Below are 21,796 nucleotides of genomic sequence, written 5' to 3' on the forward strand. Positions count from 1 at the left end.
ATTCGATGTATTAAATCCATTTTTATTTCTTGAAATAAATCAATGTTAAGACCCTGGTCAAAATGCAAATTAGATGAGCAGACTGTGGGATACGGCTAGTGATGAGTTGAATATGTTAAATGCAGTGCCAGACTTATCGTTTGTGACATAAATTGTAGTAGTCCTATTCGTTGTACAACAAATCCCAAATCTTATTCGGTTATTTGTATATAGCCAGGAATATGCCCGCTAATGTGGCATTTCTCTCCGGCAAGGAGAGACAGTAAACAGTCAACTGAATTGTAACACGAATAGTGGGTTTTCTCCTCATCTCTTATTTCTAGAGCTTTGGATACTCACACAAAACAGAACGGCATTAAATGATGCCACTATGATGGAGCTGTTGTACACCTTGTAATTGAGGAGTGGATGCTCTCACAAGAGATTTGAAAGAAGAATTTCTCCAGAGACCAGAGAATGTCTACGCCCCATAGGTGGCGGTCTTACAGGTTAGATCATGGCTCGCCAACCCGGTTCTTGGAGAGCTACAGTCCTGTAGGTTTTCACTCCAACTCTAATCTAGCACACATTCATCTAATTATTAGCTGGTTACGTACAGGAGGGTAGCTCTCCAGGAACAGGGTTGGAGACCCCTGGGTTAGATAGCAATATAGATTTGTATGAGACTCAGCCTGAAATTGATAGTCCTTAATTTATTTTAAATAGCCAACGTTTTAAAAAACGAATAATTATTATGAATTTAAAAAAATAAATGTAGGTAGAAAGTAATCCAGATTTTTAGGCTGAAATATGTTTCAATTTACTGTGAATCATTTGCAAGTAGATGCTGTCAGTTGCTATGAAGTTGTTTAAAAACAATGTAAGCAACTAAGTGAAAATCTTATACTTGTTTTCAATCATCTGGACATTAATCTAAAATGTGGAGTCTATTAGTAAAGCAACATTTAGAATCATATGTATTTTATTTTCAGTATAATCTTCATGGGGAATAAGTTGTGTAAAGGTAAAAATATCTATTTTACCTTTATTTAACTAGGCAAGTCAGTTAAGAACAAATTCTTATTTTCAATGATGGCCCTAGGAACAGTGGGTTGACTGCCTGTTCAGGGGCAGAATGACAGATTTGTACCTTGTCAGCTTGGGGATTTGAACTTGCAACCTTTTTGGTTACTAGTCCAAATCTCTAACCACTAGGCTACCCTGCCACCCCACATGCTCTTGGAGAGCATTAGGACTTGTCTTGTAAAAGACCCTGAGGGCTTCTGCCTGTTAAAGTCTATTTCTATTCTCCTTATGCCCATGCGTTCAAATGATTTAACACACATGCATGCCTGGCTCATCCCCTTGGTTAACTAAACAGTTAACAGTTTATGGCCTAATTGATTTTCTCCTCCCTGTCTCATTCTTTGTGAGATGGAACTGTATGTTAGTCATATTTCAGCAAATTTGATAAATCAATTAAGGTCAAGGAGACATATATGATTTTAAGGGTCTGGATGGTATGAGATTTTGGTACAATTTGTTGAATGTTTAAGCTGATGATATTAGGGTCGATCCATCAAGTGGGTTGGAGGCGTTCTGCTCAGGGCTATGTGTGGGTAAGGAGGGTGTGTGTGGGCAGGGCATATGTGGGTAAGGAGGGTGTGTGTGGGGGCGGGGTATATGTCGGCAAGGAGGGTGTGTGTGTGGGCGGGGTATATGTGGGTAAGGAGGGTGTGTGTGGGGGCGGGGTATGTGTGGGTAAGGAGGGTGTGTGTGTGGGCAGGGTATGTGTGGGTAAGGAGGGTGTGTGTGGGCAATGTATGTGTGGGTAAGGAGGGTGTGTTTGTGGGTGGGGTATATGTGGGTAAGGAGGGTGTGTGTGTGGGTGAGGTATATGTGGGTAAGGAGGGTGTGTGTGTGGGCGGGGTATGTGTGGGTAAGGAGAGTGTGTGTGTGGGCGGGGTATATGTGGGTAAGGAGGGTGTGTGTGTGGGCGGGGTATATGTGGGTAAGGAGGGTGTGTGTGTGGGGGGTATATAGGGTGTGGGTGGGTAGGGTGTGTGTGTGTGGGCGGGGTATATGTGGGTAAGGAGGGTGTGTGTGTGGGCGGGGTATATGTGGGTAAGGAGGGTGTGTGGGCGGGGTATATGTGGGTAAGGAGGGTGTGTGTGAGCGGGGTATGTATGGGTATGAAGGGTTTGTGTGTGAGCAGGGTATGTATGGGTAAGGAGGGTGTGTATGTGTGGGCAGGGTATGAATGGGTAAGGATGGTGTGTTTGGTGTGTGTGTGGGGTGTGTGGTGTGTATAGGGGGGGGGACAGCTGGTCTGTCGTGGATTGACTTAACCTCTGTCACTTTGATGGCCTTTGTGTTTCCACTAGTCCAAAGGCGAAGCAGATGTCCCTGTACCCCCCTGACACCCCTCTAACCCGGGACACACTCTAACAGGGAGTGGGGACACATCCATACACACACACATACACAAACACAAACGTACACATACACACACACACTGACCTTACCCCCTTACTCACATTCACACAAACACATCCTCCAGCATATACACAGTGTCTGAGGGTTATATAATGAATTAGAAGCACATAATGGGAGATGTGAGGCACACACACACACACACATAGATTCTCACAAGGATAGACCAGCAGAATGAGCAAGGGCCATCAATGTATCCTTTTAAATGAAGTCTTGGTCTCCGAAGCTCCCAGACATTGTATGTTATTTATTTGGCTGAACTAAGACTGTGTAATGAATACCCCCCACCCCCTGGTCGCTTCCTCTGCCACTTTACAACCCACCCAATCCCCCACTCCACCCCCCTACCCGATCCCCCACTCCACCCCTCTCCGTCCCCTCAGTAAAAGGGAATCTACTCTGTACTGAATGTTAACCAGTCATGAAATGAGACTGCCCAAACAGGAAGTTCAAACAGCCTCTCTCTCTCTCTCTCTCTCTCTCTCTCTCTCTCTCTCTCTCTCTCTCTCTCTCTCTCTCTCTCTCTCTCTCTCTCTCTCTCTCTCTCTCTCTCTCTCTCTCTCTCTCTCTCTCTCTCTCTCTCTCTCTCTCTCTCTCTCTGTATGGTGTTATGATTCAGCATTTGACTGAAATGTTTTTGATAGCCCTCTGGAGTTGCTCCACCAATAGCTTGGCTTGGTGCATATTTTCCCTGTTTCCTTCCCCTTTGAGAGAGAAAGGCCATTGTGTATGCAGCAAGGCAATCATTTTTATTGGTTTCGGCAATTTGTGAGTGTTGGGATGAGGCAGAATAATTTAGATTTATAATTTATGCTCCATTAAAATATATGGGTGGGATTAGAGCCACATGTCAGCTGTATCTGAAACTCTGAAAATATTATAATATTGTCAAGATGAATCTTTCTGTGTTGTAGACAAACAATGGCAAATGTTTTCCTAATGGCATTTGGCATCATTTCCAGCGTGTGAGAAAGCAGTTATCATCCAATGTGCACCTCATTAGCCACTCATGCAATTTAAAAATATTGAAATAAACACATTTGACTTGACCAATCCTACATGTATTAGATATTAGGCTGTTGATCATTTTCCCATCTTGGGATTGCTGTAGAAATTACCCTCTAGCAAAACAAGACATAAATTAAATGCTATTGAGTTTCATTTTGTGTCACGCGGTAAACATTATTTTGCTGAGTGCAGAACATGAATACAAGCATGTGCAGATGCAGTGTAGAAGAATTACACCTGATCTCTGTGTTCCTCAGTCAGCATCCTTTTAGCTTTTTAAAGTGCATTGATAGCAGATCACACAGTATATTATACCCAGCTGTCTCAATCCTCCTGTCACGACTTCTGCCGAAGTCGTTGCCTCTCCTTGTTCGGGCGGTGCTCGGCGTTCGACGTCACCGGTCTTCTAGCCATCATTGATCCTTTTTTCATTTTCCATTGGTTTTGTCTTCCCACACACCTGTTTTCAATCCCATTCATTACCTGTTGTGTATTTAACCCTCTGTTTCCCCTCATGTCTTTGTCAGAGATTGTTTTATTGTCAGTGTAGTGTGATTGTTGTATAGGTGCGCGTCGGGTCCTCGTATCCATGTTTGTTTATGTACATTTAGTGTTATGGAGCATACTTGGGGAACTTTATTAATAAAAGACTCCATTTTACACTCCATTTGACTCTCCTGCGCCTGACTTCCCTGCCACCTATTACACCTATGCATGACAGAATCTCTGACCAAATATATGAAGTCAGCAGGAGAGGACACTATGCCCATGGAACTGGAGGAACGCGTTCAGGAACAAGCGAGGGAGCTTGACTGTATCAGCTCCGTCATGGATCACATTGTCCAGAAAATGGATCGCTGGGAGAGACAGGGAGTTTCTCCAGCGCCACCACCACCACAACTGGAATCTCCCGTGAACTTTTTTTCCTCTCCGGATTTGATGATCCATTTATCCCTACCCACGGGATACAATGGAGATACTGCCGGCTGCCAGGGTTTCCTCCTTAAACTGAACTTATATCTAGCCACGGCCTCCCCAGTACCATCTGACCATGAGAAGAGTTACGCCCTCGTCTCATGCCTCACCGGGAAAGCCCTGGAATGGGCCAGCGCTGTGTGTAGAAGGGAGGATGCGGCGTTGGACCATTTTGAGGAGTTCGCCCGCCAATTCCGGATAGTATTCGATCACCCACCTGAAGGCAAAGCAGCGGGTGAGCTCCTCTATCATCTGAGGCAGGAGACGAGGAGTGCACAGGATTTTGCTTTGGAGTTTAGGACCTTGGCTGCCGGCGCTGGATGGAGCGACAGGGCCCTGATCAACCATTACCATTGTAGTCTACGCGAGGACGTCCGTCGGGAGCTGGCCTGTAGAGACACCACCCTCACCTTCGACCAGCTGGTGGACATGTCCACCAAGCTGGACAACATGCTGGCTACTCGTGGACGTCTCGATCGGGGTCTGGTTGTTTCATCCTCCCGCACCCTCTCTCCTGAACCTATGGAATTGGGAGGGATGGTGCGCAGGGAGACCGGAGGGGGTTCCCCCTCGAGCACCATTCAAGGTCGCAGAGGGCACACTGCTGGTCGGTGCCGGGTTGGTTCCTCTGGGAATAGAGAGGGCAGGCAGGGCATTCTGGCGTCACCCCAGGTGAGTAGGCACCATTCTCATCCAGAGCCCTCTGCTGCACTAATGTTTGTCTCTGTCTCTTTTCCTGATTTTTTTTCACTGCATTCCCAGTATAAGGCGCTAGTAGATTCAGGTGCAGCTGGGAATTTCATTAATAAAAGTCTAGCTCATAGTTTAGGGATCCCTATTGTTTCTGTGGATATTCCTTTCCCTATTCATGCCTTAGATAGTCGACCATTAGGGTCAGGGTTTATCAGGGAGGTAACCGCACCTTTGTGTATGATAACGCGGGAGGGTCACAAGGAGAATATTTAGTCTTTTCCTTATTGATTCTCCTGCGTATTCTGTGGTGCTAGGCCTACCCTGGTTAGTTTGTCATAACCCCACTGTTTCTTGGCCAGGGGGCTCTCACGGGGTGGTCGCGAGAATGCTCAGGCAGGTGTTTAGGGGTTTCAACTACGGTGGAAAGTCCAGACCAGGTCTCCACCGTGCGCATTCCCCCCGAATATGCCGATTTGGCTCTCGCCTTCTGTAAAAAGAAGGCGACTCAATTACCACCCCATCGACGGGGGGAATTGTGCGATAGATCTCCTGGTAGACGCTGCATATCCCAAGAGTCACGTGTATCCCCTGTCGCAAGCGGAGACGGAGGCTATGGAGACATATGTCTCTGAATCCCTGCATCAGGGGTTCATTCAGCCATCCATTTCACCCGTCTCTTCCAGTTTCTTTTTTGTGAAAAAAAAGGATGGCGGTTTACGCCCGTGCATTGATTATCGAGGTCTTAATAAAATCAGTGAAATATAGTTACCCGCTACCTCTGATCAATACGGTTATTGAGTTAATGCACGGGGTACGTTTTTTCACAAAATTGGATCTCAGGAGTGCGTACAATCTGGTGCGTATTAAGAAGGGTGATGAGTGGAAGACGGCATTTAGCACCACCTTAGGTCATTATGTGTACCTGGTCATGCCATATGGGTTGATGAATGCTCCATCAGTTTTCCAATCATTTGTAGATGAGATCTTCAGGGACCTGCACGGGCACGGTGTAGTGGTGTATATCAATGATATTCTGATATACTCTGCTACACGCGCCGAGCATGTGTCCCTGGTGCGCAAGGTGCTTGGTCGCCTGTTGGAGCATGATCTATATGTCAAGGCTGAGAAATGCTTGTTTTTCCAACAATCCATCTCCTTCCTAGGGCATCGGATTTCCACTTCAGGAGTGGAGATGGAGAGCGACCGCATTACAGCCGTGCGTAATTGGCCGACTCCAACCACCGTAAAGGAGTTGCAGCGTTTTTTTGGGTTTTCCAATTACTACCGGAGGTTTATCCGGGGTTTTGGTCAGGTGGCAGCTCCCATTACCTCACTGCTAAAGGGGGGCCCGGTGCGCTTGCAGTGGTCGGCTGAGGCGAACAGGGCTTTTGAGCACCTGAAGACTCTGTTTACCTCGGTGCCTGTGCTGGCTCATCCGGATCCCTCTTTGACATTCATAGTGGAGGTGGACGCATCCGAAGCTGGGATAGGACCAATGCTCTCTCAGCATTCGGGTACGCCACTGAAGCTTCGCCCCTGTGCTTTCTTTTCGAAGAAGCTCAGCCCGGTAGAGCGAAACTCTGATGTGGGGAGAGCTGTTAGCTGTCGTAGAAGCCTTGAAGGTGTGGAGGAATTGACTTGATGGGGATAAACTTGATGGGGGTTCCTGCGTACTCTGTTCGATCCATTTTGGATTCGAGACGTCGGGCGAGGGGCCCTCAGTACCTCGTGGACTGGGAGTGGTACGGTCCGGAGGAGAGATGCTGGGTTCCGGTGGAGGACGTGTTAGATCCTTCCATGTTATCAGAATTCCACCGTCTCCATCCAGATCGCCCTGCACCTCGCCCTACGGGTCGTACCCGAGGCCGGTGTCGACGCGCAGCTGGAGCCGCGCGTCAAGGGGGGGGGGTACTGTCACGACTTCTGCCGAAGTCGTTGCCTCTCCTTGTTCGGGCGGTGCTCGGCGTTCGACGTCACCGGTCTTCTAGCCATCATTGATCCTTTTTTCATTTTTCCATTGGTTTTGTCTTCCCACACACCTGTTTTCAATCCCATTCATTACCTGTTGTGTATTTAACCCTCTGTTTCCCCTCATGTCTTTGTCAGAGATTGTTTTATTGTCAGTGTAGTGTGATTGTTGTATGGGTGCGCGTCAGGTCCTCGTACCCATGTTTGTTTATGTACATTTAGTGTTATGGAGCATACTCTGGGAACTTTATTAGAAGACTCCATTTTACACTCCATTTGACTCTCCTGCGCCTGACTTCCCTGCCACCTATTACACCTATGCATGACAACTCCAAAAAACTATTTTCCAGAGCAACTGCTGACCCCCTGACAGGTTACTTTACCTGCCTGTGAAGCTCTGGTCCTCTTGGGTGAAGCAAGTCCTCTTGGGTGGTCCCTCCATTCAAAGGCTCTGGTCGAGGGAGGGCCAGGGGGAGGGAGGGCCAGGGGAAGGGAGGGCCAGTGGGATGGAGGGCCATGGAGAGGGAGGGCCATGACCGGTTCACAGAGACAATAAAGAGAAGACAGGGGGAATTCTTTAAGCAAATTAGCCATACAGTAAAGACATTTGTATGTCCACCTTCACATTTCTCTCTACCTCCTCTTTCTCTCTTCCTCGTACTCTCTCTCATACTCTCTCTCTCGTACTCTCTCGTGCTCTAGTACTCAATTCAATTTCAATATAAGGGCTTTATTGGCATCGAAAACGTATGTTTACAATGACAAAGCAAGTGAAATAGATAATAAACAAAAGTGAAATAAACAAACAAAAATTAACAGTAAGTAAACATTACTCTTACAAAAGTTCCAAAATTATAAAGTAATTTCAATTGTCATATTACAGTGCCTTGCGAAAGTATTCGGCCCCCTTGAACTTTGCAACCTTTTGCCACATTTCAGGCTTCAAACATAAAGATATAAAACTGTATTTTTTTGTGAAGAATCAACAACAAGTGGGACACAATCATGAAGTGGAACGACATTTATTGGATATTTCAAACTTTTTTAACAAATCAAAAACTGAAAAATTGGGCGTGCAAAATTATTCAGCCCCCTTAAGTTAATACTTTGTAGCGCCACCTTTTGCTGTGATTACAGCTGTAAGTCGCTTGTTTTGGATCATTGTCTTGTTGGAAGACAAATCTCCGTCCCAGTCTCAGGTCTTTTGCAGACTCCATCAGGTTTCTTCCAGAATGGTCCTGTATTTGGCTCCATCCATCTTCCCATCAATTTTAACCATCTTCCCTGTCCCTGCTGAAGAAAAGCAGGCCCAAACCATGATGCTGCCACCACCATGTTTGACAGTGGGTATGGTGTGTTCAGGGTGATGCGCTGTGTTGCTTTTACGCCAAACATAACGTTTTGCATTGTTGCCAAAAAGTTCAATTTTGGTTTCATCTGACCAGAGCACCTTCTTCCACATGTTTGGTGTGTCTCCCAGGTGGCTTGTGGCAAACTTTAAACAACACGTTTTATGGATATCTTTAAGAAATGGCTTTCTTCTTGCCACTCTTCCATAAAGGCCAGATTTGTGCAATATACGACTGATTGTTGTCCTATGGACAGAGTCTCCCACCTCAGCTGTAGATCTCTGAAGTTCATCCAGAGTGATCATGGGCCTCTTGGCTGCATCTCTGATCAGTCTTCTCCTTGTATGAGCTGAAAGTTTAGAGGGACGGCCAGGTCTTGGTAGATTTGCAGTGGTCTGATACTCCTTCCATTTCAATATTATCGCTTGCACAGTGCTCCTTGGGATGTTTAAAGCTTGGGAAATCTTTTTGTATCCAAATCTTATTGGCTTTAAACTTCTTCACAACAGTATCTCAGACCTGCCTGGTGTGTTCCTTGATCTTCATGATGCTCTCTGCGCTTTTAACGGACCTCTGAGACTATCACAGTGCAGGTGCATTTATACGGAGACTTGATTACACACAGGTGGATTGTATTTATCATCATTAGTCATTTAGGTCAACATTGGATCATTCAGAGATCCTCACTGAACTTCTGGAGAGAGTTTGCTGCACTGAAAGTAAAGGGGATGAATAATTTTGCACGCCCAATTGTTCAGTTTTTGATTTGTTAAAAAAGTTTGAAATATCCAATAAATGTCATTCCACTTCATGATTGTGTCCCACTTGTTGTTGATTCTTCACAAAAAAATACAGTTTTATATCTTTATGTTTGAAACCTGAAATGTGGCAAAAGGTCGCAAAGTTCAACGGGGCCGAATACTTTCGCAGGGCACTGTATGTCTATACACAGTGTTGTAATGATGTGCAAATAGCTAAAGTACAAAAGGGAAAATAAATAAACATAAATATAGATTGTATTGACAATGGTGTTTGTTCTTCACTGGTTGTCCTTTTCTTGTGGCAACAGGTCACAAATCTTGTTGCTGTGGTTGCACACTGTGGTATTTCACCCAATAGATATAGGAGTTTATCAAAATTGAATTTGTTTTCAAATTATTTGTGGGTCTGTGTAAAAAATATGTGTCTCTAATATAGTCATACATTTGGCAGGAGGTTAGAAAGTGCAGCTCAGTTTCCACGTCATTTTGTGGGCTGTGTGCACATAGCCTGTCTCCTCTTGAGAGCCAGGTCTGCCTTCAACGGCCTTTCTCAATAGCAAGGCTATGCTCACTGAGTCTGCACATATTCAAATATTTCCTTAACTTTGGGTCAGTCATGGTGGTCAGGTATTCTGCCTCTGTGTACTCTTTGATTAGGGCCAAATAGCATTCTAGTCTGTTTAAAAAGTATATATATATACATTTCCAATGTGTCAAGTAATTATCTTTTTGTTTTGTCATGATTTGGTTGGGTCTAATTGCGTTGCTGTCCTGGGGCTCTGTGGGGTCTGTTTGTGTTTGTGAACAGAGCCTCAGGACCAACTTGCTTAGGGGCCTCTCCTCCAGGCTCATTTCTCTGTAGGTGATGGCTTTGTTATGGAATGTTTGGGAATCCTTCCTTTAAGGTGGTTGTAGAATTTAACGGCTCTTTTCTGGATTTTGATAATTAGCAGGTATCGGCTCTGCATGCATTATTTGGTGTTTTATGTTGTAAAAAGAGGATATTTTTACAGAATTCTGCATGCACAGTCTAAATTTGGAGTTAGTCCCATGTGTGCTCTAGGGCAACAGTGTCTTGGTGGAATTTGTATTTGTGGTCCTGACAACTGGACCTTTTTTGGAACACAATTATTTTTGTCTTACTGGGATTTACTGTCAGGGCCCAGGTCTGACAGAATCTGTGCAGAAGATCTACAGTGGCAAGAAAAAGTATGTGAACCCTTTGGAATTACCTGGATTTTTGCATAAATTGTACAATTGATCTGATCTTCATCTAAGTCACAACAATAGACAACCATAGTGTGCTTAAACTAATAACACACACATTATTGTATTTTTCTTGCCTATATTGAATACATCATTTAAACATTCACAGTGTAGGTTGGAAAAAGTATGTGAACCCCAAAGCTAATGACTTCTCCAAAAGCTAATTGGAGTCAGGGGTTAGCTAACCTAACTCGCACCCCACCATACCCTGTCTGCACATTATGCCCTGAATCTATTCTACCACACCCAGAAATCTGCTCCTTTTATTCTTTGTCCCCAACGCACTAGAAGAACAGTTTTGATAGCCTTTAGCTGTACCCTCATCCTACTCCTCCTCTGTTCTTCGGGTGATGTAGAGATTAACCCAGGCCCTGCGTGTCCCCAGGCGCTCTCATTTGTTGACTTTTGTAATCAAAAAGCCTTGGTTTCATGCATGTTAATATCAGAAGCCTACTCCCTAAGTTTGTTTTACTCACTGCTTTAGCACACTCTGCCAACCCTGGTGTCCTTGCGTGTCTGAATCCTGGCTTAGGAAACTATTTGGAATTTTTGTCTGCGTGGTGGTGACCGCTCTTTCCTGTGGATTTCTGAACATAACGCGACAAACAAACAGAGGTATTTTGGATATAAAAATCATCTTTATGGAACAAACGGAACATTTGTTGTGTAACTGATCATCAAAGGTAAACGATTAATTTAATTCCTTTTCTGATTTTTGTGACCGAACTACCTGATGCTAAGTGTACTTAATGTTTTATCGTGCGATCGATAAACTTACACAAACGCTTGGATTGCTTTCGCTGTAAAGCATAATTTCAAAATCTGACACGACAGGTGGATTAACAAGGCTAAGCTGTGTTTTCCTATATTGCACTTGTGATTTCATGAATATAAATATTTATAGTAATATTTATTATATGTAGCGCTATGCTATTCAGCGGTTGTTGATGACACTTATCCCGATAGTGGGATTGCAGCCATAACAGGTTAAATAACTTCTTGACGCTACTCATCCCTTAAGCGGGACAATTGTCATCAGCAACCCCTGAATAGCATAGCGCCTCAGTCAAATAATATTACTAAAAATATTCATATTCATGAAATCACAAGTGCAGTATTGCAAAACACAGTTTAGCCTTTTGTTAATCCACCTGTGGTCTTTTGAAATTATGCTTTACAGCGAAAGCAATCCAAGCATTTATGTAAGTTTATCGATCGCTTGACAAAACATTTACACTTAGCATCAGGTAGCTTGGTCACAAAAATCAGAAAAGCAATTAAATTATTTGTTTCCCTCTGATGATCTTCGGATGTTTTCACGCACGAGACGCCCAGTTACACAACAAATGTTCCTTTTGTTCCATAAAGATTATTTTTTATATCCAAAATACCTCCGTTTGTTTGGTGCATTATGTTCAGAAATCCACAGGAAAGAGAGGTCACGACAACAAAGACAAATTCCAAATAATATCCGTAATGTCCACAGAAACATGTCAAACGTTTTTTATAATCAATCCTCAGGTTGTTTTAAAAATATATAATCAATAATATATCAACCGCAAATGTCTTTCACGGTGGGAGAGGGAAAAGCTATACCTATCCAAACTCTGTTGTGCGAGCAAAACTTATGTGACCACTTGACACGATGTTATCGTTCTGGCTCATTTTTCAAAATAAAGTCTGAAACTATGTCTGAAGACTGTTGACGCCTTGAGGAAGCGATAAGAAAAGGAATCGGGTTGATATCCCTTTAAATGGAGCAATGGGAGGCTATGGAACATGGAGTTTTCAAAATAGAAGCTACTTCCTGGTTTGATTTTTCTCAGGGTTTCGCCTGTTCTGTTATACTCACAGACAATATTTTGACAGTTTTGGAAACTGTAGAGTGTTTTCTATTCTAACCTGTCAATTATATGCATATTCTAGCATCTGGTCCTGAGAACTAGGCCGTTTACTTTGGGAACGTTATTTTTCCAAACATAAAAATAGTGCCCTCTAGCTTCAAGAGGATAAGCGTGCCCCTTTCAAAAAATGTAGAACTAAGAACAGATATAGCCCTTGGTTCACTCCAGACCTTACTTTCCTCGACCAGCACAAAAACATCCTGTGGCGGACTGCAATAGCATCAAATAGTCCTCGCGATATGCAACTGTTCAGGGAAGTCAGGAACCAATACAGGCAGTCAGTCAGGAAAGCAAAGAATAGCTTTTTTGAAACAGAGATTTGCATCCTGTAGCTCTAATTCCAAAACATTTTTGGACGCCATAAAATCCATGGAGAAAAAGAGCACCTCCTCCCAGCTGCCCACTGCACTGAGGCTAGGTAACACAGTCACTACTGATAAATCCATGATAATCGAAAGTTTCAATAAGAATTTCTCTACGGCTGGCCATGCTTTCCTCCTGGCTACCCTAACCCCGGCCAGCATCTACTTGCCCGAGCCTCCCCAGCTTCTCCTTCACCCAAATTCAGATAGCAGATGTTCTGAAAGAGCTGCTGCAAAACCTGGACCAGTACAAATCAGCTGGGCTAGACAATCTGGACCCTCTCTCTCTAAAATTATGCGTCGCTGTTGTTGCAACCCCTATTACCAGTCTGTTCAACCTCTCTTTCGTATCATCCGAGATCCCTAAAGATTGGAAAGCTGCCGCGGTCATCCCCCTCTTCAAAGGGGGTGACACTCTAGACCCAAACTGTTATAGACCTATATAGACCTGCCCTGCCTCTCTAAAGTATTGGAAAGCCAAGTTAATAAACATATCACTGACCATTTCGAATTCCACCGTACCTTCACCGCTGTGCAATCTGGTTTCCGAGCTGGTCATGGGTGCACCTCAGCCACGCTCAAGGTCCTAAACGATATCATAACCGCCATCAATACAATACAGTACTGTGCAGTCGTCTTCATCAACCTGGCCAAGGCTTTCGACTCTGTCAATCACCGTATTCTTATCGGCACACTCAATAGCCTTGGTTTCTCAAATGACTGCCTCGCCTGGTTCACCAACTACTTTGCAGACAGAGTTCAGTGTGTCAAATCAGAAGGCCTGTTGTCCGGACCTCTGGCAGTCTCTATGGGGTTGCCACAGGGTTCAATTCTCGGGCCAACTCTTTTCTCTGTATATATTAATGATGTCACTCTTGCTGCAGGTGATTCCCTGATCCACCTCTACGCAGACGACACCATTCTGTATACATCTGGCCCTTCTGTGGACACTGTTAACTAACCTCCAAACGAGCTTCAATGCCATACAACACTCGCCTGGTTCACCAACTACTTTACTTTGCTTCCATGACCTCCAACTGCTCTAAAAACACTAGTAAAACCAAATGCATGTTTTTCAACCGTTCGCTGCCTGCACCCGCCTGCCCGACTAGCATCAGTACCCTGGACGGTTCTGACCTAGAATATGTGGACAACTACAAATACCTAGGTGTCTGGCTAAACTGTAAACTCTCCTTCCAAACCCATATCAAACATCTCCAATCCAAAATCAAATCTAGAATCCGCTTTCTATTTTGCAAAAAAAAGCCACCTTTACTCACACCGCCAAACTTACCCTAGTAAAACTGACTATCCTAACGATCCTCGACTTTGGCAATGTCATCTACAAAATTAGCTTCCAATACTCTACTCAGCAAACTGGATGCAGTCTATCACAGTGCCATTGTTACCAAAGCCTCTTGTACCATCCACCACTGCGACCTGTTTGCTCTAGTCGGCTGGCCCTCGCTACATATTCGTCAACAGACCCACTTGCTCCAGATCAATCTACATGTCTATGCTAGGTAAAGCTCCCCCTTATCTCAGCTCACTGGTCACGATAACAACACGAATTGCAAAAATTGCTGAAGCTGGAGACTTATTTCCCTCACTAACTTTAAACATCAGCTATCTGAGCAGCTAAACGATCGCTGCAGCTGTACATAGTCCATCTGTAAATAGCCCATCCAATATACCTACCTCATCCCCATATTGTTTTTATTTACTTTTCTGCTCTTTTGCACACCAGTATCTCTACTTGCACATCATCATCTGCTCATTTATCACTCCAGTGTTAATGTGCTAAATTGTGAATAACTTCGCTACTATGGCCTATTTATTGCCTACCTCGGCACGCCATTTGCACACATTGTATATAGACTTTATTTTTTTCTATTGTGTTATTGACTTAAGCTTGTTTATTCCATGTGTAACACTGTATTGTTGTTTGTGTCGCACTGCTTTGCTTTATCTTGGACAGGTCGCAGTTGTAAATGAGAACTTGTTCTCAACTAGCTTACCTGGTTAAATAAAGGTTAAATAAAAAATGTAATAAAAAAACCTGGAGTCCAATCAATGAGATGAGATTGGAGATGTTGGTTAGAGCAGCTTTGTCCAATAAAAAACACTCACAAAATGTGAGTTTGCTATTCACAAGAAGCATTGGCTGATGTGAATCATGCCTCGAACAAAAGAGATCACAGAAGACCTAAGATTAAGAATTGTTGACATCCGTAAAGCTGGAAAGGGTTACAAAATTATCTCTAAAAGCATGTTCATCAGTCCACGGCAAGACAAATTGTCTATAAATGGATAAAGTTCAGCACTGTTGCTACTCTCCCTAGGAGTGGCCGTCCTGCAAATATGACCGCAAGAGCACAGCACAGACTGCTCATTGAGGTTAAGAAGAATCCTAGAGTGTCAGATAAATACTTACAAACATCTCTGGTACATGCTAACATCTCTGTTGACGAGTCTACGATACGTAAACACTAAACAAGAATGGTGTTCATGGGAGGACACCACAGAAGAAGACACTGCTGTCCAAAAAAACATTGCTGCATGTCTGAAGTTTGTAAAAGTACACCTGGATATTCCACAGCGCTACTGGCAAAATATTCTGTGGACAGACGAAACTACTGTTGAATTATTTGGAAGGAACACACAAAACTATGTGTGGAGAAAAAAAGGCACAGCACGCCAACATAAAAACCTCATCCCAAATGTAAAGTATGGTGGAGGGAGCATCATGGTTTGGGGCTGCTTTGCTGCCTCAGTTTATCAATACATTTTGCAGTAGAATGTTAGGCTACCTGTCTGCCAATTGAAGCTCCACAGAAGTTGAGTGATGCAACATGACAACGACCCAAAACACAGAAGTAAATCAACAACAGAATGGCTTCAACAAAAGTTAATACGCCTTCTGGAGTGGCCCAGTCAGAGTCCGAACCTCAACCCGATTTGAGATGCTGTGGCATGACCTCAAGAGAGCAGTTCAGGCCAGATATCCCAAGAATATTGCTGAACAGAAACAGTTTTGGAAAGAGTAATGGTCCAAAATTCCTCCTGACCGTTGTGCAAGCTTTATCCGCACTACAGAAAACATTTGGTTGAGGTTATTGCTGCCAAAGGAGAGTTTAACCAATTATTAAAGCCAAGGGTTCACATACTTTTTCCACGCTGCACTGTGAATGTTTACATGGTGTGTTCCATGAAGACATTACAACATATAATTGTTTGTTTTATTAGTATAAGCAGACTGTGTTTGTCTGTTGCTGTGACCTCTTACAGATCTGTGAGAGCCAGAAATCTTGCTTGTTTGTAGGTGACCAAATACTTGTTTTCCACCATAATTTGCAAATAAATTCATTAAAAATCCTACAATGTGATTTTTTGGGGAAAAAAAATTCTCATTTTGTCCGTCATAGTTGAAGTGTACCTATGATGAAAATTACAGACCTCTCTCATCTTTTTAAGTGGGAGAACTTGCACAATTGGTGGCTGACTAAATACTTTTTTGCCCCACTGTATGTTGAAGAGGGTGGAGCTTAACCTGCAACCCTGGTCTCACCCCCCAGCCCTTTGGAAAGAAATGTGCGTGTTTGTGTACTGTAGATGGAAATTATAATGTCGTATATTTTTCCCCCAACACCACTTTCCATCAGTTTTTATAGCAGGCCCCCATGCCATATTGGGTCGAAAGTTTTTTTTAACTCAACAAAGCATGAGAAGACTTGCTTTTGTTGTTGTTTTTTGTTTTTTGTCAATTAGAGTGTGCAAGGTGAATACGTGGTCTGTCGTACGGTAATTTGGTAAAAAGACAAATTTGACATTTGCTCTGTCCATTTTTTTCGCTGAGGAAATGTACGAGTCCGCTGTTAATGATAATGCAGAGGATTTTCCCAAGGTTGCTGTTGACACATATCCCACGGTAGTTATTGGGGTCAAATTTGTCTCCACTTTTGTGGATTGGGGGAGGATCAGTCCATGGTTCCAAATACTGGGGAATTGGAGAAGTGGTTATCCATACATCTCCATTTTGGACAGATAACTCTTCGTGCTGTTGCTTGTTTAGAGATTTCCCATTTTTGTGGTTAGATTCTATGGATTCTTCAATTACATTGAGCTGATTTTTGATGTGCTGTTCCTTCTTTTTCCATAGTGTATATCTGGACTGTTTTAGTGATTTACTATAATCAAGACAAAGCAGATGATTGTGGAGTACAGGAAAAGGAGGACTGAGCACGCCCCCATTCTCATCGATGGGGCTGTAGTGTAGCAGGTTGAGCGCTGCAAGTTCTTGGCGTCCACAACACCAAAAAACTATCATGGTCCAAGCACACCAAGACAGTCATGAAGATAGTACGACAAAGCCTATGCCCCCTCGGGAGACTGAAAAGATTTGGCATGAGTCCTCAAAAAGTTTTCCAGCTGCACCATCAAGAGCATCTTGACGGGTTCCATCACTGCCAGGTATGGCAACTGCTCGGCCTCTGACGGCAAGGCACTACAGAGGGCAATGTGTACAGCCCAGTACATCACCGGGTCCAAACTTCTTGCCATCCAGAACTTCTATAATAGGCGGTGTCAGAGGAAGGCCCTAAAAATTGTCAAAGACTCTAGCCACTGTAGTCATAGACTGTTCTTTAAAAATATATATATTTCACCTTTAATTAGCCAGGTAGGCTAGTTGAGAACAAGTTCTCATTTGCAACTGCGACCTGGCCAAGATAAAGCATAGCACTTCAACACATACAACAACACAGAGTTACACGTGGAATAACAAATCATACAGTCAATAATAGGGTAGAAAAAAAGAAGACAAAAAGTCTACATACAGTGAGTGCAAATAAGGTAAGATAAGGGAGTTAAGGAAATAAATAGACCATGGTGGTGAAGTAATTACAATATAGTAATTAAACACTGGAATGGTAGATGTGCAGAAGACGAATGTGCATGTAGAGATACTGTGGTGCAAAGGAGCAAGATAAATAAATATATACAGTATGGGGATGAGGTAGATAGATGGGCTGTTTACAGATGGGCTATGAACAGGTGCAGTGATCTGTGAGCTGCTCTGACAGCTGATGCTTAAACTAGTGAGGGAGATATGAGTCTCCAGCTTCAGTGATTTTTGCAGTTCATTCCAGTCATTGTCAGAAGAGAACTGGAAGGAAAGGCGATCAAAGGAGGAATTGGCTTTGGGGGTGACCAGTGAGATATACCTGCTGGAGTGCATGCTACGAGTGGGTGCTGCTATGGTGACCAGTGAGCTGAGATAAGGCGGGGCTTTACCTAGTAGAGACTTAGATAAGATGTAGATAACCTGTAGCCAGTGGGTTTGGCGACAAGTTTGAAGCGAGGGCCAACCAACGAGAGCGTAAAGGTCGCAGTGGTGGGTAGTGTATGGGGCTTTGGTGACAAAACGGATGGCACTGTGATAGACTACATTCAATTTGTTGAGTAGAGTGTTGGAGGCTATTGTATAGATGACATCACCGAAGTCGAGGATCGGTAGGATGATTAGTTTTACAAGGGTATGTTTGGCAGCATGAGTGAAGGATGCTTTGTTGCAAAATAGGAAGCCGATTCTAGATTTGATTTTGGGTTGGAGATGCTTAATGTGAGTCTGGAAGGAGAGTTTATAGTCTAACCAGACACCTAGGTATTTGTAGTTGTCCACATATTCTAAGTCAGAGCCGTCCAGAGTAGTGATGCTGGAACCGGCGGGCAGGTGCGGGCAGTGATCGATTGAATAGCATGCATTTAGTTTTACTTGGATTTAAGAGCAGTTGGAGGCCACAGAAGGAGAGTTGTGTGGCATTGAAGCTTGTCTGGACATTGTCCAAAGAGGTGAATCAGATAATCACCAGCAGCAAGAGCGACATCATTGATGTATACAGAGAAGAGAGTCGACCCGAGAATTGAACCCTGTGCCACCTCCATAGAGACTGGCAGAAGTCCGGACAACAGGCCCTCTGATTTGTAACACTGAACACTATCAGAGAAGTAGTTGGTAAACCAGGAGAGGCAATCATTTGAGAAACCAAGGCTGCCGAGTCTGCCAATAGGAATGTGGTGATTGACAGAGTCGAAAGCCTTGGTCAGGTCGATGAATACGGCTGCACAGTAATGTCTCTTATCGATGGCGGTTATGATGTCGTTTAGGACCTTGAGTGTAGCTGAGGTGCACACTTGATCAGCTCTGAAACCAGATTGCATAGCGGAGAAGGTTCGGTGGGATTCAAAATGGTCAGTAATCTGTTTGTTAACTTGGCTTTCGAAGACCTTAGAAAGACTGGGTAGGATAGATATAGGTCTGTAGAAGCTTGGGTCTAGAGAGTCACCCCCTTTGAAGAGGGGGATGACCGCGGCAGCTTTCCAATCTTTGGGAATCTCAGACGATACGAAAGAGAGTTTGAACAGGCTCGTAATTGGGGTTGCAACAATTTCGCAGATAATTTTAATACAGGTATTTCTAAAGGGTTCTTGCCACTATATTTGCTCCTGTAGGCCCTCCTTGGTTGGTTGAGAGAAGAACCAGACCATCAGCAAATAGTAGACATTTGACTTCAGATTCTAGTAGTGTGAGGCCAGGTGCTGCCGACCGTTCTAGTGACCTCACCAATTAATTGACATATACGGTGGGGCAAAAAAGTGTTTAGTCAGCCACCAATTGTGCAAGTTCTCCCACTTAAAAAGATGAGAGAGGACAGTAATTTTCATCATAGGTACACTTCAACTATGACAGACAAAATGAGAAGAAGAAAAATCCAGAAAATCACATTGTAGGATTTTTTATGAATTTATTTGCAAATTATGGTGGAAAAAAAGTATTTGGTCACCTACAAACAAGCAAGATTTCTGGCTCTCACAGACCTGTAACTTCTTCTTTAAGAGGCTCCTCTGTCCTCCACTCGTTACCTGTATTAACGGCACCTGTTTGAACTTGTTATCGGTATAAAAGACACCTGTCCACAACCTCAAACAATCACACTCCAAACTCCACTATGGCCTAGACCAAAGAGCTGTCAAAGGACACCAGAAACAAAATTGTAGACCTGCACCAGGCTGGGAAGACTGAATCTGCAATAGGTAAGCAGCTTGGTTTGAAGAAATCAACTGTGGGAGCAATTATTAGGAAATGGAAGACATACACTGATAATCTCCCTCGATCTGGGGCTCCACGCAAGATCTCACCTCGTGGTGTCAAAATGATCACAAGAACTGTGTCTAGCCCGGCTGATTTGTAGGGGTCCAGATTTTGCAGCTCTTTCAGAACATCAGCTATCTGGATTTGAGTGAAGGAGAAATGGTGGGGGCTTTGGCGGGTTGCTGTGCAGTTGACCTGGGGTAGGGGTAGCCAGGTGAAAAGCATGGTCAGAAATAGAGAAATGCTTATTGAAATGTTCAATTATTGTGGATTTATCGGTGGTAACAGTGGTTCTTAGCCTCAGAGCAGTGGGCAGCTGGGAGGGGGTGCTCTTATTCTCCATGGACTTTACAGTGTCCCAGAACTTTTTAGAGTTTGTACTACAGTATGCAAATTTCTGTTTTTATTTTACCTTTATTTAACGAGGCAAGTCAGTTAAGAACAAATTCTTATTTTCAATGACGGCCTGGGAACAGTGAGTTAACTGCCTGTTCAGGGGCAGAACGGCAGATTTGTACCTTGTCAGCTCGGGGGTTTGAACTCGCAACCTTCCGGTTACTAGTCCAACGCTCTAACCACTAGGCTACCCTGATACCCTCTTGCCTTAGCTTTCCTAACTGCCTGTGTATATTGGTTCCTTACTTCCCTGAAAAGTTGCAAATCGCAGGGGCTGTTCGATGCTAATGCAGTCTCTATGGAGGTGGCACAGGGTTCAATTCTCGGGTCGACTCTCTTCTCTGTATACATCAATGATGTCGCTCTTGCTGCTGGTGATTATCTGATTCACCTCTTTGGACAATGTCCAGACAAGCTTCAATGCCACACAACTCTCCTTCTGTGGCCTCCAACTGCTCTTAAATCCAAGTAAAACTGGGAGTGGAGCTTGGCACTGCAGGACCTGGAATAACCTCTACAGAGGAACAGAGGAGAAGTAGGATTAGGGTATGGCTAAAGGCTATACGAACTGGCCTTCAAGCATGTTTGGAACAAAGAGTAAAAGGAGCAGGTTTCTGGGAACGATAGCATAGATTCAAGGCATAGTGTACAGACAAAGGCAGGATCGAGTACATTGGAGGTAAACCTAGGCATTGAGTAATGATGAGAGAGATATAGTTTCTCTAGACGTTTATACCAGGTTATGTCATTGCATATGTAGGAGTTGGAACAACATGGTTGGTTAAGGCCATGTTAAGATCCAGATGAAAATGTTCAGAGTTTGCGGTAGGAATCCGGGGATACATAGAGAAAAAAATTGGTCCGTTATGCTCTGGTTTGAGTCACGTTGTACGAACTGGCGATAGCTTTCCGAGCTCTCGAGGTTAGCTGAATGACCTCTGCTACCGCACGGCAAACGGTACCCTAGCGCCAAGTCCCTAGCACTAGGTTCAAGAGGCTTCTAAACAGCTTCTACCCCCAAGTCATAAGACTCCCGAACAGGTAATCAAATGGCTACCCATTGCCCTCTTTCTTAGTGGGAGTGGAGTCTTAGTGTCTCGCTGGTCTGGGAGGGGTGTCCTTTGCTCTGTTGCTCCTGTGTGAGGTGCTGGGGCTACGGTTGAAGGTAGTGTCCTTCAGGGTCCTGGCAAAAGTTGGGATTGCTGCCTTGTAGAGATGGACCTAGTCATAAAGGCTCTCTCTCTCGTACTCTCTTTCTCTCGTACTCTCTCTCTCTCCTTCTCTCCTTCTCTCTCTCTTTCTCTCTCATTCTCTCTCTCTCTCTCTCTCGTTCTCTCGTACTCCCGCTCTCTCTCTCACTCTCTCTGGCTCTGTCCTAACCTATTTCATGATGTTTCGTTCCGGGGGCAAGTGTTCATGTTTCTGAATAACAATGAGCAACAGATAAATGTGCATTTTAAAGTGAGGCATGGGGAGGGGCTCTCCACAGGGT

Source organism: Oncorhynchus masou, chromosome 11, assembly GCF_036934945.1.
Source record: "Oncorhynchus masou masou isolate Uvic2021 chromosome 11, UVic_Omas_1.1, whole genome shotgun sequence".
In the NCBI taxonomy this organism is placed as follows: domain Eukaryota; kingdom Metazoa; phylum Chordata; class Actinopteri; order Salmoniformes; family Salmonidae; genus Oncorhynchus; species Oncorhynchus masou.